The 17,324-nt window shown below is 40.6% G+C and overlaps 1 protein-coding gene across 2 annotated transcripts in view; it reads right to left on the reverse strand.

The window, feature by feature from the left end:
* LOC108789634 (excitatory amino acid transporter 1-like) overlaps window positions 1–17,324 on the reverse strand; it is a 72,330-nt gene that overhangs the window by 37,636 nt on the left and 17,370 nt on the right. Inside the window, exon 2 of one of the 2 annotated variants that reach the window (XM_018559702.1) lies at window positions 17,179–17,246. The gene's annotated coding sequence lies outside the window, so the exon portion shown is untranslated. Of the gene's footprint in view, window positions 1–16,123; window positions 16,152–17,178; window positions 17,247–17,324 lie in introns of those variants that run through there. The other variant, XM_018559703.1, reaches the window with a different exon arrangement.

The raw sequence follows: 17,324 nt of genomic DNA on the forward strand, positions 1-17,324 counted from the left end.
GGTTTTTGACAGGCCTGGTAATTCAGTAAATCTTCATCGACTAAATCCAGTCAGTCACAAAAAAAATTGCCAGCTAAAGGGACAGCCTCTAGCATACTGTACAACGCACAGCACACATGAATCTGATTTTGCACAGTGTATCCAAACATTGTCATTATAGACAAAATAAGGATGTTTTCTATTTATAAATACTGTTAGCACAAACTGTTCAAGGCAAGACTCTGAATTATTAAGAAGCAGTCACTGTGCAGGGTTATAAACCTCCCTGGATAAAGCAACCTTCAACTTTCCATAAAAAATTGACTCATTTTACCCCCCATAGGGAAACCAGAAGATTCCCTAGCTTAAGCAGTCAATTATATCATGCCATGTAGATTTATATTTATTTACTTTAACTTTTATGAATAAGGAGATAATTTCTCATATTATGTTTAGCAGGTTAATAAATGAATTGCACATTATTGTATCAGCATTGTATCGTAATGTTTCAGGTCGTGTGCAGCCAACATCAGTTTCTCCTGTCAACAAAACAGCACATCTTAGGCAGTTTTACACATGTGCAATAGATGTATTTTTTTCATACAAAATGTACAAAATATAATATGTAAATTAACCTAAAATTTTCTTTCAGAGACAAAGTATTTTGTGGTTGTTGTATCTATCTAGTTAAGGGGCCAGTCCATCAGAAAGTCAGATTTACTACAGGTGCAAACCTCCCAACTGTCCCTCATTGGGAGGAACTGTCCCTCTTTTGAAACTAAATCCCTCTCCTGTCCCCCTTTCCTTTTTGGTCTGATGTACAGATTAGGGATGCACCAATGCTGGTATCAGTATAGGTGCCGATACTAGCCATTTTCACAAGTACTCACAGCCCATCTGAGAACCCGCACAGGCCTCCTGAGACCCCGCACAGCCACCTGAGATCCTCCGCTGAAGACATAAAAGGCGGCCTTTATATTATTCTGTACTGATGTATAATGCATTGCTGTGATTTGTAGCTGGTTGCCATTTGGCATTGCTGCATAATGTATGGCTGGGACTTGTAGTCCTCTATAGTTGATGGTATTCTGTATTGTTGGGATTTGTAGTCCTCTATAGCAGCTGGTATCCTGCATTGTTGTATAATGTATTGCTGAGATTTGTAGTCAGTGGCAGAACTATCAGGGTTGCAGTGGCTGTAGCTGGGACTGGGCCCTGGAACTCCACCACTGTCCTATCAAACTTTTCGTCCGATGATCGAACAGTCATACGATTTTCGTACGGCGGCCCCATCCTGCCCCGATTATCGCAAGGTTGAATCAGCAGTAATTAAAAAAACACCTGGACGAATGCACGTATTTTCATTTGCGCAAGAGCAGTGTAAATTGTACGAATTTTGACGTACGGAAACACCACCAACCTTGCGAAAATCGTACGATCGCCCAAAGTTTTCGAACCTGCTGGATAGTTAAAAGTCGATTGATTGTACAGTATTTGCGGTTGTACACTGCCCATCAACCTTACGAATATCGGACGAAAACAATTCTGGGTCTAACCAATCAACATTGGCATATAAGTTCTTAATGGTTCACCTAACTGGGTGCATGCAAGTGGTGTGCAGGGGTTTGACAAAATACATTGATTGGAAGGTGTCCCTCTTTCTCATCTCAGAAAGTTGGGAGGTATGCAGGGGGAGCCCGCTGCTCAAGCAGGAACTCAATCACAGATATCTCACCAATAAAGCCCCAAAGAGAGAAAAGGCATTGGTCAACTGGTTTTGGGTGGGCTGATCCTTTAAATATAATTGGTTAAAGGAGAACTATGGGGTCAGTGTTTTTCCCCATAGTTCTCAAGAACCATCAACAATGCAAGTGAACAAATAATACTATTATCAATGAAGGAAGCCATCTAATAGATGGAAAGACCCAAGGATTTTCACTTCACCATTTCAAGAAGTAGTAAAGTTAAAAAATGTGTATGTTTTCAATATGAACAGAGGATTACTTCTAAAAATACTGTCTGCATATAATAGTTAATGGTTTAGTCAAGTGTTCTTGTGCAGTGTGAACAGAGGAGACACTATAGTAAAAAAAGATGGCACAAGGTTGCCATGACATTGCTATAGGAACCATGCAAGTTGCTATGTGGGAGCTCTTCTGTTGCTATAAGTGACAAAAATTATCTTTGAAAATATCTCAGCACATATGTTGAAGCCCAACAGAAATAAACATGATATGACTGTATTTTTTCAATATGTGTGTTAATATGTTTAGAACATTTGTGTGTTTATAGAGACATTTACAAATGAAGAATGGTTTACTTTAGGGTTGCACAGATACTTTTCGAGTACTAGTGCAGATACTTGGCATTTTCATGAGAACTCCCAGGGTTGCAGAGGTTGCAGCTGGCAAAACTGGTATCTGTGCATCCCTTTATTTATATTTATAAAAACAAAATCGTACATTAAAACAGAGATGTACAAATCCCAGGAGCTCCGTTTGCTCTTTACAAATGACAGCTGCCTCCTAATTTTTGAATTTGTCTCTAGTGTAGTCTTGGAGCTCAAAAGTATCGGTACATGTACTCGTACTTGTACCGAGTACTGTACTTGGTATCTGTGCAACCCTAGTTTACTTTAACAAAAGATTCTGGGTTCCTTTGCAATTATTGTATTGTTGTTTGTTTTTGATAGTCATTTATAATTATATTCTGTATGTTCACAAATAATGTAAGACTTTTTTTTTGTAATACATATGAATGGTATTTTTTACTAACCTACATATTTGAAGACAATAGGAGAGGTGGGGAGGCTAGAGAGAGCAAAAACCATACCTCCCAAATTTAGAGCTTGAGGAAAAGAGGAACATGCAGATAATAAGATGCAGAGTGCCATGTTGAAAAGTGGGAGTAGCTACAATAAACTGAATAGTGGGTGTGGCTTAAAAAGCATACCTAAAGAAGAATTCTGGGGACATTTTTTTCTGGGGACATTCACCTTCATACAATAAATCACAATAGACACACCTGTCATCCCATATAGTAAAGTTAAAGCGCTGTGCACGTATCCTGATGATTACCGTATTTTGCGGTCTATAAGACGCTCCGGACGATAGGACGCATGGCTTCTGTGACAGAAATTTTATGACAGAAATTCTGTCACAGAAGCTGCAGTTAGTGACTGCTGAGACAGGTGGCGATGTCTCAGTAATCACACAGAGCAGACGAAGAACGGCGTTCTTCGTCTGCTCAATGGGCTCTATGGTGAGCTCCCATGGGGGATCGTGACGGGTCACAGTCCCGCAGAGGTACGGGGGACCCAGAAAACCTCGGCGGGGGGCGGACACTATCGCCGATGCCGCCGCCGCTCGATTTAATACAAGGGATCTACTTAGATCGCTTGTATTAAACGAACAGCGGCTCCCACTGTACATTCAGCTCTGCTTGTCAGGAGCAGGGCTGAATGTACAAAAAGAAACTACTCGCCCGACGCCCGAAACTGCATGTCCCGGGTGTCGGGCGATAGGTATTCGCTCCATAAGACGCAGGCACATTTTCCCCCTCCTTTTGGGGGAAAAAAAGTGCGTCTTATGGAGCGGAAAATACGGTAAGTAACTAGGGGTGCTGCCCCACTTCAGCCGGAAGAAACTGTAAAACTGGAATACAAAAAGGGACAGAAGGGCGCCCAACCTAGTGCAGATTATTTTTTATTTTAAAAGACACAAGGATAAAATTGCGACACAAGACACAAGGATAAACGTTCTGAGGAAGGGGGCTTGACCCCGGAAGCGCGTCAACGCCGCCACACTACAGTGGCACACAGGCAGATTACAGTCTCAACTGCTGTTTCTTCCAAAACATCCACACAAGCTGTTTTATGACCCTCCATTGTGAGTACCATTGCAATTTTATCTTTGTGTCTTTTAAAATAAAAAATTATCTGCACTAGGTTGGGCGCCCTTCTGTCCTTTTTTGTACACCTGTCATCCCAGCTGCAAGAATCTTGCCACTGGAATTTGCAGTGTAGTCCTAACTGCATGTGTAAATGGGACCCTTTAAATCCTCCCCGAAAGCGCTGCAAAGTAGCTCACCTTAATTTTCAATGTTTACAGCTTGGACATCTCTTAGACTCCAAACTGTGATTGACCTGGTCATCTCTCTAGTGTTCTTCTATCACCATGTTCCTTATCAAGCCAGCCATTATCAGCCTTTAGTAGAGCCTGAATGGCTGGCTCAAAGATTTAAGATTGAGATTTTAGATTTCTACAAGGTGTACAATCAAAAGGTACAGCTTCTCAGTCCCACATAGCATCTTTCTGCTGCCTTTTTTAATATTAAAAAAGTTAAATGCCATAAATCAACACAGTTGGTGAATAATAATCTGAAATAATGAACAAAGGAGTAAATAGGGTTACACATTTTTTGTTGCATAAAATGATAGGTATACTGCTGGGACGTGCGGTCAGGGGAGGCAGGTGAGGCAGAGCCTTACCTAGTATTATGGAGGAAAAAGGTGTCAGTTTCTAGTCTATGGACGGAGTGCAGCCTGTTATTTACAGACAGTGCTGCATCCAGCTTTTGACAGGTAATTAGGTTACACAGCAGCAGGCTTTCCCACTGCTTGTGTAACCTAACTTGCTGAGGCAAGAGCTGTCACAGCCTCTACTCTGTGTTAGAGGTGTGAGCTCTGTGGATGGCTTGGACCAATGGCAAAGCGCCATTGGTCCAAGCTGTCCAATCCAAAAAAAACAAAAACAGTGAGGACATCGATTTCGATGCCTCACCAGTAACGAGCAAGTGAGGGACAGGGAGGCTCCTCCCTGTCTCCTCCCCACACAGCTTGGTTACCGAGCTGGGGCTTCGGCAGGATGGGGTGGGGCTTCAACAGGATGGGACGGAGCGTCGGCGGGCCCTAGGTGGTGCCTCACCCAGGACAGAAGGCACGGCACATCACTGGTATACTGTAGATCTGTATGCTGTAGATCAGGAGTACCGTAGGTAACCTCTGCAATCCAGCTGTGGTGAAACTACAAATTCTATCATGCCAAGTCTTGCAACGCCTCATGAGACTTGTAGTTCAACAACAGATGGAGTGCTGAGTTTGCCCACCTCTGCTGTAGATCTTAAATACATTGTAGACTTCTTCTGTGTAGATGCATTTGTTACCAGTTATGAGTACAGTATGTGTATATGCAGGGCTGGCGCTACCAAGCAGCCGTCTGAGGGCGTCGATGGGAGGAGCGGAACCACACCGCCTCACATACACGGAAGCAGCGGTATGGATGAGGCTCTGAGCTTCAGCTCCTATAGTCTCCGTCCCAATTTATATGCAAATATCGTGGCCAATTGATATGCAAATCACCCCAAAAAAACCCTAGGCTCACAGTACTCTTGGATAGCATGGCACTCCATGTAATGACATGTATGAAGGAGGTAACACCCACCATTGCCAAAAGAAGAAAAATAAGGACATGTGACTGAAGACTGCAGTAAAAAAGGTATGTTTAAGTATGTGTATGTACATATATAATTTTTTTTTTAAATAGCGTTTTAGGGGTATATACATCAGTTACATTGCTGGCCAGTGAGAATACCTGCGTTACATAGCTGGTCAGTGACAATACCTGCGTTACATAGCTGGTCAGTGACAATACCTCTGTTACATTGACAGTCAGTGAGAATCCCCTTTACATTGGTGATCAGTGAGAATACCTCTGTTACATTGACAGTCAGTGAGAATCCCCCTTACATTGGTGATCAGTGAGAATACCTCTGTTACATTGCTGGTCAGTGGCAACACTTCCGTTACATTGGCGGTCAATGGAAGGCCTCAAAAAAGCATGAAAAGTGAATGTATATATAAATCTGTATTTGAACGTGAATAGCAGCCAAAAACATTACAGAGCGACACCAGACGTGATGTAATACACATCACTTCCAGGTCCAGTGTTTAGAGGAGATATCAGCAGCTGGGAGTGTGCTGATCCCCCTCCAAATGAAGAGGACAGATCTGCGGTGCTAGCCCTGGGCCCGCACAGGGGACAGCGGAGTGAGGGCGGGCGGCACCATACAATCGATCAGGTGGCTGTATAGCCACCGGATCGCTTATATATGAAATAGCCATTGCCAGCTGTTTTTAAACAGTTGCAACAGCTGTGATCTTGGTTATACTGCTTCAGGATGGCACCGTTTATCTACATTAGGTGGTCCTGAAGCAGCTAAACATCAATTTAAGGTCACTTATTATCTGCTGTTGGTTATGCTTTCTGGAGTGAGGATCTATGGGGGGGTCCTTTTATTGGGGTGCCCCATGGTAATGGACTTGGGGTGTCAATGCCTGTGGCTTTTAATATAGGGCTTCTGTAGATTATGGTCATCCTTTTCTCAATTGCTAGGAAGCTGTACCATGGACATCTTAGTTATGCTTTCTGGAGTGGTGCACTTTGGGGTGTCTTTGTATTGGGGTGCTCCATAGTAAACTATTTGTGGCATCATATAAGGCTGATGGTCTTCCTTTTTTCTAAATGCTTCTGAGATAATTGGTTTTACCCATAACATGGATATCTCAGATCTCCTATTAGTTTTGGAGTGCTGCTTTATGGGATGGCTTTGCAGAGCTAGCACTAGAGTGAGGTTGCATAGGCAGCCGCCTGATGGCATAAGGGGGGAAGGACAGAGGGACAGAAAAATGCACCTTCTCCTGTGTAGGCAAAAATCCTTGCACCTGCCCTGTGTATACTGTAAGTTTAGTATGTATAAACTGAAGAGGAGCATGCAATGTAGAAAGGCCATATACAGTATAGTGTGTGTGTGTGTGTGTGTGTGTAAACACATTTTAAGATTTAAAGTGACACTAAACTCAGGAATTAAATTGTAAAAATACATTTAAGTACCTTAACTATTAACACAAATGCTGCTTATTTGTGTATCACTTAGCTGTAGATCCTCAAATCATCTCTGAATTGGTGCTGACACTGTCCTTCGTTCTGCAGGGTGGCTACTTTTGTTCCCCATGGTCCCTGTGTGTTTTGTAGCCACCGCTCCAAGCTCACTCCCATGATGGACCACAATCTCTCACGTTCAGTTTACTCATTAGTACTGAGATTGTGGTCCATCACAGGAGTGAGCTTGGAGTGTTGGCTACTTTACTTACTAATACACAAATAGGATACATTTGTGTTAATACTTAAGGTACTTGAATGTATATTTAAGATTTAATTCCTGAGTTTAGTGTCACTTTAAACGGGAACCCAAAAAATTATATTTTTTCTGTGCACCACTGACTCCTCCCATGTCCTTAGTGGGTTCATAGCCTTTGTAAAACTATTACAGATGGCTCACATTCTGTTATAAAATCACCAATCCAAGAATTATCTTGTCCTTATTCTCTTCATTTTATTTGTAGGTCTCTATCCTTCTCACTAATCCTTGTCTAATCTGTCACAGAGCTTTCTACGTTGACTCTTATTCCATCCAAGACGTCCAATTCCCCTGTCTCTATTTAAGGGGTTATTTATAAGACAAAAGCTGCAGTGCTACAGAAGGCGAGATAGTATATTTGTTCAGAAATCTGACTCAAAAATGCCACGAAAATGAGGTTTAGCAAACCATGCAGCCCTATGCTGAAAAAACATGCTCAATATATGGATTTCAAAGTATAATTGATTTAATTCTAAAAGAAAGAATAGATATAAAGCTATATACACCTAATGTATGGATATTTCGCTATGCAGTTAACCAAAGCTGCTACACTAAAATGACCATGGTTGTTTTGCACATTTGTAATTACATAATAATTGCTTAAGCGTCATACAATAAATATGGTATGGATCATTAAAAAAAAAAAAAAGATTAAGATAAATCAAAATACAAAAAAAATTATAAAAATATATTAACCATTGATTTCAGCTGTAATTGTTTTAAGACAAGTTAGAAATTGAGTTCATCTTCTTCCTGGTCCACTTCTAGTACAAATGATGTACTGTGCCAAAGCGTTGCATCAGCAGTACATCATCTGTAATCTCACAAGATCTCAGGGAAAAGCATTTTCCTCCCCTGAGATGATGTGCAAAGTCACATGTTCTAATCACATGTTCCAGGAAGTTAAGGGAGAGCTAGTAACCTGCCCTCAGGTAACATGGCCACTATCAGAAGACTGCGGAAAGTAAATAGAAATAAGGTATGCAAAAAATACAAAAGCATGCAGTTATCTAGAAGTATGTGTTTGTAGATTGCCATTGCTAAACATTTCTAAAAGGTGTGTTTGTTCTATTTTAAAGATATGGGTAAACGTCCGCTTTATCAGGTGAGTCAGTGATTTGAACAATGATTCCACATGTAAACCCACTGTGCATGATTACCCTTGTCCGCATTTGCAGCACAGGAAATTAAGATTTTAGCCTTAATTCGCATAAACTCACATTTGCCCTCTGAATTCACTGCAAGAAATATATTTAAAGTGGAACTACAACCTCTTAGCCTTTATTTGAAGTGCATTTGTCATGATGCTATATTCAGAACAATTGCAATCCATCAGATTCCAACCTGCCCTCGACTGTGAAAGTTGAGACTGAAACTCTGAACCTGATTGGGAGCTGTGGTATATTAGGGTGGCCATGATGGGGAAGAGAGATCTGCTCATTCTTGGTTAAATAACGTACTATGGGCACTAACTTTAACCAATCTCACTGTCTTGTCCAATGTACAGATATGGTGCATGCATGGCTTGTTCCCTATACCACTTCTGCAAAAGATGCTTAAAAGTGAACCTGACCTAAAACAGTTCTAAGATAACCATATAGTATAGTATAGTATAGTATAGTATAGTATGTGAAACTGAGCCTGATATCTTACTGGATGCTACAAGTGGCATATCAAGAGATTGTTGCATGTGATAACATTTGATTGGTCTAGTTTCAGGCATTATTAGTGCCTGGAATATTTCCTCTGCAAATGTAACACATGATTCACAGTTGTTTTTTTTATTTGTGAAAAAAAAAATGTAGGTGATAAAGAAGAACTTTTAAAAACAAGAACCTCTGCCACATTTATATTGATATCTGGTATGAGGGGAGGGTAGCATTCTGATTTTTGGCAAGAAGAAAAAGAACAATACAACAAAATAAAACTTCTCCAACGAAAATAAAAACAATAATACACACAACCCTCACCACTGTACACCTATTTTCATGATGCTACTCAAAAGCATTAAAAAAACAACAACTATTTAGGGTGGCTTTGTCCAGTTACCAACAAGTTTTTTTTCTCCCATTTGAGAAAACGCCTCTGCTTTTAGCTCGTTAATGTAGCTTGTCCCATGTGCATTATTAAATGGACAGAATAAACATACAGTATATAATTAGGATACCATCATCAAGTCCTAATAGAATCATTAGGATCACATGACCATCGCAAAATCTGTTAGTTACTAGAGTCTTTACAAGGTTATCTCCAGCAAACCTTTCTTGGGAATGTAAAACGCTAACAAATTGATTGGGTTTTATTTGGCATATACCAATCTTTCCCCCATGATAAGAGTTGTGTTGGTGATGTGTTTAATGCTCATAGATGTGTGTGGGGAATATTTTGATATTTTTAAAATTTCCTTTAGGGTGCTCTCAAGCACCCAGCTCTTCCTGGAGGCAGCTGTAAGGTGTTTGACCTTACCTACACCTCCAGAAAGCATAGTCGAGCAAAAGTAAGTTTTTTTTGGTTTTTATTTTATTTTGTACAAATTATATTTTTCTGTTACTTTGTAGTCTGGGGCAAGGGGGCTATGAGTAAAGTGTACCTTCCATTTCCCCATGTAGGACAAAGCGGAGTCTGGCTGCAGGCACCTATTGGATGAAACTACCTGTTTAGGATTTTAAGGCCAGTACGGATGCATTTTGGGGTTCATTTATAACACTTCCACTCAGCGTACAGCCAGGTGGATGCCAATCTCATGGCACCAGTGGACCTAGATGGCACAGACGAATATAGGATTTCCTATACTCATCAGCACCATCTAGGGGTGCCAGTGCTGTGCGAACGGGCCAGGTGGAATATTTATAAATGCACCCCTTTAATACAGGGGACAAAATACACAACCTGCCTTAACCATACTAAATTGTAATTAAATACAAGTATAATGATCGTCTGCCATGTACTGGAAGATATTCAGCAATGTGGAGTGGTGGTTCTGCAGCTACACACTTGGCAGAGACCAGTGTGCTCCAACAGTACCTACTCAAATTTGTCTATACCTTGACCTGTTCATTTGTTTTTATGAATTTCAGTGTTTTTCTGTTTATGTCTTGGCATGTACTCCCAACATTTGTCTCTGTCTAGTACTCAGCTCATCCTTAGGTATCTGTTGCATTTGGCTGACTGTATTTTAATATTAAGCTTTCGGTTCCTGCTTGCTTTGGCCTGATGTTTGTTCTTTGACTATGGCTGTCTGCCACCAGCCCTGGCATCCAGCTTGTAATGATCTTGCCTCTGATTTACTAGTTTACCTGTACTGTCTGTTGTCACCACCTGAGCAATTCCAAGGATCGATTTCTAGTGTTAGTCTGTAATAACATCAAAACCACCAGTTGCTGTGGAGAAGACCAGACTGCTGCAGCATACACCTTATTGGGATCCTTTTGCCAACTAGTTGTGAACACAGATGATCCACTTCTACCCGTGACAACTAAAATCTGACTTACAGTAGGGGCTCCTATTTCTATTCTATGCTTACATCATTGTTTTAAAAGGACCATCTTTTACCTTTCAGATGTTCTGGCCACCATCGCATTTATTTATGCGTGGATTTACTCTACATGGTTCTATGTCGCCTCTAAAGAGAATTGCTCCCAAGTCACATTATTCAGGTTGTGAAAATCTGATAAAGTGAAAATTAGCACACTTTTAGTATTTTGCACCTTTTAAAGCTGGCGTTCGCTCAGGCTTCATATTCTGCCTTTCAGCGTTCCATCATTTCCCCGATTTCCGGTCCTGCTCCACAGGACTTTGTCATCAGAATTGCAAGAGTACATATTCTTCAGTGCCTGGATGTGGTGGTTTTAGACAATTTTCTAAACAAGTCTTCAGAGTGATATGTGAAAACTCAAAAGGGAGAATTTTTTTCTCAGATTATCTTTAAGAAAAAGTTAATCCTACAAAAGCGCATAGCATGAACATTTGAAAATCTAAGTGGATATGTTTCTGCTGTAAAATAGCAGGTAACCCTTTTTTGCAGAGGGGATTTCAAGAATGTATTTAATCTTTAGTGATAACTACAACCTAATGAAAGTGTTATTTTAATATAGATCTCTAAACATGCTCTTCTTGACAGTTTATTTAGTTAAATATTAAATTTTCACCCTCAATAGAACAAATATTACGGTTACACATTTTTTTCTGCGAAGCAGTGTCAAAGTTTTTGGCAAAATCTACACTTTCAGCTACCTCCCAGTCCCAGTTTGAACGCCCTCTTTAAAAGAGAGAGAATGTATTTTATAACTTTGGACCTTTACAAGTTGATACTAAATGTCCAGCTAGTCCAATTTTTTTTTATTGCATTGGACCCAGTAAAGTATTGCAACCAATACTGGATCGCGGGTGTAATGCTTTGGCTCCTGCGGATTCTTCCTCCTGTCCATGTCTGTACCGAGGTACAGACATTCAAGAACATGGATGAGAGAAAGAATGAATGGAATACAAGTTCAGTGATGTCACCACACGTGTATTCCATGGGGAACTACAAATCCCAATGGTGACTGATTGGATGGATAATGTGGCTGTATTGGTGGAGCGTAGACAATGGGGAAGGGATTTATCAAAACTGGAGCAGACAAAATCTGGAGCAGCTGTGCATGGCAACCAATCAGCTTCTCTATTCAGTTTGTTCAGTAAAGATTTGAAAATGAAAGAGAGTTGTCATGCACAGCTGCTCCAGAATTTGTCTGCTCCAGTTTTGATAAATCCCCCTCAATATGTTTTCCACACACCATTTAGCTTCAGAATATTGTCTTTATTGGCATTCCTTCAGCAAGACTGGAAATTCATTTTCCTTTTCACCAGTAAAGATGATATTCTGTAGCTGAGTGTGTGTGTGTGTGTGTGTGTGTGTGTGTGTGCAGATAACATATGTTCTATGCTGTACACTGTGGCGCCATCCACCAGTTGTTCCAGCACCCAATGAACTTCAGGGGACATCGGTACGGTTTGTGAAGGAAATGTGTTGGTGGAGCCATATACAGCAGCACTAAATTAAGAAATGAGCAGCAACCTGCGGGGTGGGTGGGAGAAGGGTATAGGCAGTTTTCGTGTGACCATTTTTCATGTTATATGCTGAATATTGGTGTCACATGAAACATGCTCCAAAAGGTAAAATTAACCTTTAAGAAAAATGTATGCAGTGTGGCATTATGCCAAACATACTGGAACGTTGATTTTTTTTATTTATACACACTTTAACCACAACAGCAATGTCAGGGAACAAGGAAAGCTTTTAGTGAGCTACTATGCCCAAAGTCAGTAAATTTACCTTAATTTGAGTTCTGCATAATCCGGTAAATAATAAGCACAGGCATGTAGAAGTGTACTTCTTAATGTATCACCAGCAAGAATAGTCCAGTACCACAAGATGGCAAACCAAAGGGAGTAGAGTAGACTGTACTGGTGCAGCATAGCATTGTTTGGATAAAAAACTGAACTATTCACCAGGTGTTCTATGCATCTTTATGTTTAATTTTTAATTTTGACTGTATTGTACTTTAAAGTAAATGGTCTACAGTTAAGCTAGCTATAAAAATTTCGATTTCTCCATCTATGCTAAACATTACTAAATGAACATTGTTATTTCTTTTGTGCCACTATTTACTTGAATATCATTGTTTGTGTACCTATCCCAAGTCATGATAACCAGAACATACTTCAGATCTTTAAGAATTACTAGTGTTCCAGGATACAGCAGTGAGATTGTGCTGTGTGTAGATAGTTTCTTACACAGCTCTGCATACATTTGAACTAACAGTAAACACAGATCATAGACAAATCATAATATTCAGTATACAAATAGAAATTAATGGATGTAACATTGCCCCAGTCTTTTGTAGCACCTATCCACAGTTCACTGCAAGTAAAGTATCTCTTATATAAAATGAATTGTGAGCCACATTTTTAGATAAGGAATGTGTGATACAAACTGGTATTCTCTCATAAGGATCTGTTAATTTTTTAACAGAGTAAATGTGTTAGGTATTCGTTGCAAGCACTAAATTAGGCTGCACTAGCAGGCACCTATCAGAGTTGGAATTACCATAGGTCAGTGAAAAATGATTGAACAAAACAACACAGCAGTAGTACAGGTTTGTATATGACCAGAGATGAGGCCGTATATATCAAAACCTTGAAATCATCACATAGTAACAGTCTGCCTCAAAAACGTGCACAGTGCATAGGCTTGACTTGTCATATCAATTTAAAATTGATTGAAAATCCACTAATAAGGTTAGGTCAGATGCGTATCCAGATACGTTCTCACACAGAATTAGGTCATTTTGTGAACTTTCAGGACAAGAGGTAATTCATACTGGAGGAGAGGACTGAGTGGTATTTATTCTAGTGGACTGCTGTATACTGTATATCTTGAATAATATCCATGTACAGGCAGGCTCTGGTCTCAATAGCAGGCCTGTGCTTAGCAGCAAAGGAAAAGGGGCACCTTCTCCTTCAGCAGCTGCCATGTTATTTTTTTCTACTCAGTTCACTAATTAAACTACAGAAATGTGACTCCTCGTAGGTTTATATAACAAATGCCACCATATTCTGTGTCAGTAAAATTATAATACAATATGTGTTAGTATACAAGTACCTACTGAATTGGAAATAAAGAGACTATCAATAGCTGTTCCTAGGTCCCTAGGTTTTAGTCCTGCCAGATAGACATAAAAGGAAACCTGTACTTACAGATCATTGCTGCTTTGCCTTTATGAAAAAATCTAGTTAACTGGCTTTCATGCTGGTTGTCTGGTTTCAATACTTTTAGAAGCTAGAGCACCTGCTAGTAGCACTGTGGTCCCTGTAGTAGTTCCAGTATCCATCAGCTCTACCAGATCATCATTCTCTGATCTGCTGCCTGTACCTGCTCCTTGTGTATCTGACCTCCATTTCCTGATCCTGCTACCTGTCCCCGTTTCCAGGAACCTGATTCTCTTGATCCTGATACCTGTACCTGCTTTCTGGGAACTTGAACCCCATTCTCTGATCCTGCCGCCTGTTCCTGCTCCCTATCCTCCTGATCCTGCACCTGCTCCCCATGTACCTGCTCTGCATTCTCTGATCCTGCTTCCAGGTACCGGATTCCCCATCCTCCTGATCCTGCTGCCTGTACTTGCTCCGCATGTACCTGATTCCCATTCTCCGATACTTCTTCCAGGTACCTGATCCCCATCCTCCTGATCCTGCTGCCTGTTCCTGCTCCCCTGTGTACCGAATTCCCATTTTCTGATACTGCTTCCAGGTACCTGATCCTGGTCCTCCTGATCCTGCTGCCTGTACCTGATCCTCGTTCTCTGATCCTGCTGCCTGTACTTGCTTCCAGGTACTTTATCCCTGTCCTCCAGAATCATGCTGCCTGTACTTGCTCCCCGTGTATCCGATACCAATTTTCTGATATTGCTTCCAGGTACCTGATCCCTGTCCTCCTGATCCTGCTGCCTGTAGCTGATCCCCATTCTCTGATCCTGCTGCCCGTACCTGATGCCCATTCTCTGATCCTGCTGCCCATACCTGATCCCCATTCTCTGATCCTGATGCCTGTACCTGCTTCTAGGTAACTGATCCCTGTCTTCCTGATCCTGGAGCTGTACTTGCTTCTGTGTAGCTGATCCCTGTTCTTGACCCATCTTACCTGCTGTTCTTTGTATGCTTCACTTGACCCTGCTGTGTTTATGTTGTTTTGTTTTCACTTGTGTGCATTTATATTAAATCTTATTACTTCACCTAGTTTTTTGTCTGACCCTCTTTGTGTATCCTCACATATGTGGTCACATTTGCTCTGCGGGATACCCGCACATGGTGTCCTAACACTGTAAAGGTGGCCATACACCTTACAATTGTCTGTCAATTTTATTTGTCCCGTCATCGCACCCTCGTTCCAACATTTGCACAAATAGCCCATCATGCACAGACCAATGTAGATTTCAATAATCCGTCATAAGTAATACTAACTGGCTTAATTTTGTTGATCAACAGAACAGAGTTTTGTTTGCGCATGTGCAGTATTCATATTGCGATTTTTGTTGTACAAAAACGCCACTAATCCATTGATTTTCGTCCGTTTCGACAAAAGTTTTCTAGTCTGTCCATTCAACCAAATTCAGCCAGTTGTACAGTAATTGCGACCGTGCACTTCCCATCAATTGGCCGATTGTCGCACAAAAAACGGATTGCTTATGTTTTTCGAAAGATTATTGTAAGGTTTATGGGCACCTTTAGACTCCAGAGGTGGGACTAAATACTAAATACCCTCTGGCTGTTGGGAGACACCTTCTGTGGATGCTGGAACTACGCTCTTCAGGCTCTGAGACCACAGTACCACCAGCAGATGCTCTGGAATATTTTATAGGCCATGGAACCAATATGCAGATCAGGTGTTCGGACTTCAGTTTGCTGAATACACATTGTTGGTCAGTTACCTAATATATTGATACCAGAGGCAGCCAGCCAACTAGGATTTCAAAAAGAGGTCGGCTTCGGGGGCTTTCTTTTTTCTCTCAGTACAGGTTTTTCTTAAGAGGTAGCTGTAATATGTTTTTTTCCTAAAAAGCGACCGATAACTTTTTTTTACAAAAATAAATCAACATAACATAATCAACATAACATTATCAAAACTAGGACAGGTCCATTGTCGTCATATTAAACATAGCATACATCAATTAGTACGTATTAAACAATTTAGCTATACTTATGATAATTTGTTGTATAAATTAGTCTATGAATCTTCAGTTGAGCAAGACTTTGCATATATACTTTTGCACCCGTCCCTCTAATGCTAGCCATACATTTCACACAGATATCCTGAGCATATTCAGTGTCACGACTACTGCTAGCTGTGTATTCCATATACTTCTTAAGCCTGACATACAGTAGATCATAAACAGATGTCTCTCTTTGCCAGCGGTAGATTGCAGAAATATCCCCAATTCCAGCTGCCTACCAACAAATACCTCCTGCATATATATATGACATTTGTACTGTCACAGTTACATGGAACAGTGACAGGCAAGATCCCACATGTGATGTCCCTTTCAAAAAAATCATCCCACTACTATATTGACATAGTCTCCACTCATTACTAGTATCATGTTGCATGGACAACTTCTAATCCTTACCCACCCCCATCCCCTCATTTAGAGCACACTCCCCGTATCAGCTAGTCATCCGAGAAGCAGATTCTAATTATATTCTCAAATCACTCCATCATCTGGATGCTTAACTTTGAATACAAACTGTTTCGGAATTAAATTGGCCTTTAAAAGGTCTGACACTTAGGCAAGTGAAAAACCATCAGTTTCTTAAACAAATAAACCAAACAGCACCTGAAGCCTCCTCAATCCAGTGACATCAAGTGCACCGTTCTTATTACAGTATCTGTTATTGCCAAAGAACCAACAAATTATGCAGCCCTACCTCTCATCCACCGAAATGTGATGGCAGCCAGTGTTTTTCTCATAAAATGATTACATTTTAGTTCAAACACTAAGTCTATGAGCATTTTAGAAGGAGGTATATGAGCAAATATCTATACAGTGTGTATCAAGAGCTCATATTTTATACAACTGTTCAAATGTAACACGACAAACAAAGTAAAAATGGCAAACAGATGCCAAGAAGAAGGATATAGGTTCTTTGAAGGCAACCACATGTAAACATGCTAAAATCAGTCTACTATAATCAATGTCTTTGAACAAAAAGTAGAAAGTAGTATTGGTTCTGAAGTTTGAGAGTTAGGCTGTGAGGTCTCAATGTACTTAGAGGACATGAAAGTCCAGAATTTATACATAGCAGGAACAGAAGATACACATATTGACCTGATATTAATGTGATAGGACGATATGAAAGGTAATGTTGGATATGTATCAGGAGATGACAGGTATGTACCCTGATGTTGAAGGGTAGGAAATAGGTGAAAGGTCTATAATTTGAAAAGCGTGAAGCAGATTTACATACCTGTGGAAAAGATCTTGTTGCTGTTGTCCTCCGCACGTGTTTTCTGAAGGGTCCGCTACTTTCTAAAGCTGAAAGAGAAGAAATACAGAGAATTATGAAGGAGGGAGAGCAAAGGCTGCCTACGTGGGAGGGGGTGTTACAGAGCG

The sequence above is a fragment of the Nanorana parkeri genome, unplaced genomic scaffold (assembly GCF_000935625.1).
Source record: "Nanorana parkeri isolate BGI_ZX_2015 unplaced genomic scaffold, ASM93562v1 scaffold412, whole genome shotgun sequence".
Lineage (NCBI taxonomy): Eukaryota > Metazoa > Chordata > Amphibia > Anura > Dicroglossidae > Nanorana > Nanorana parkeri.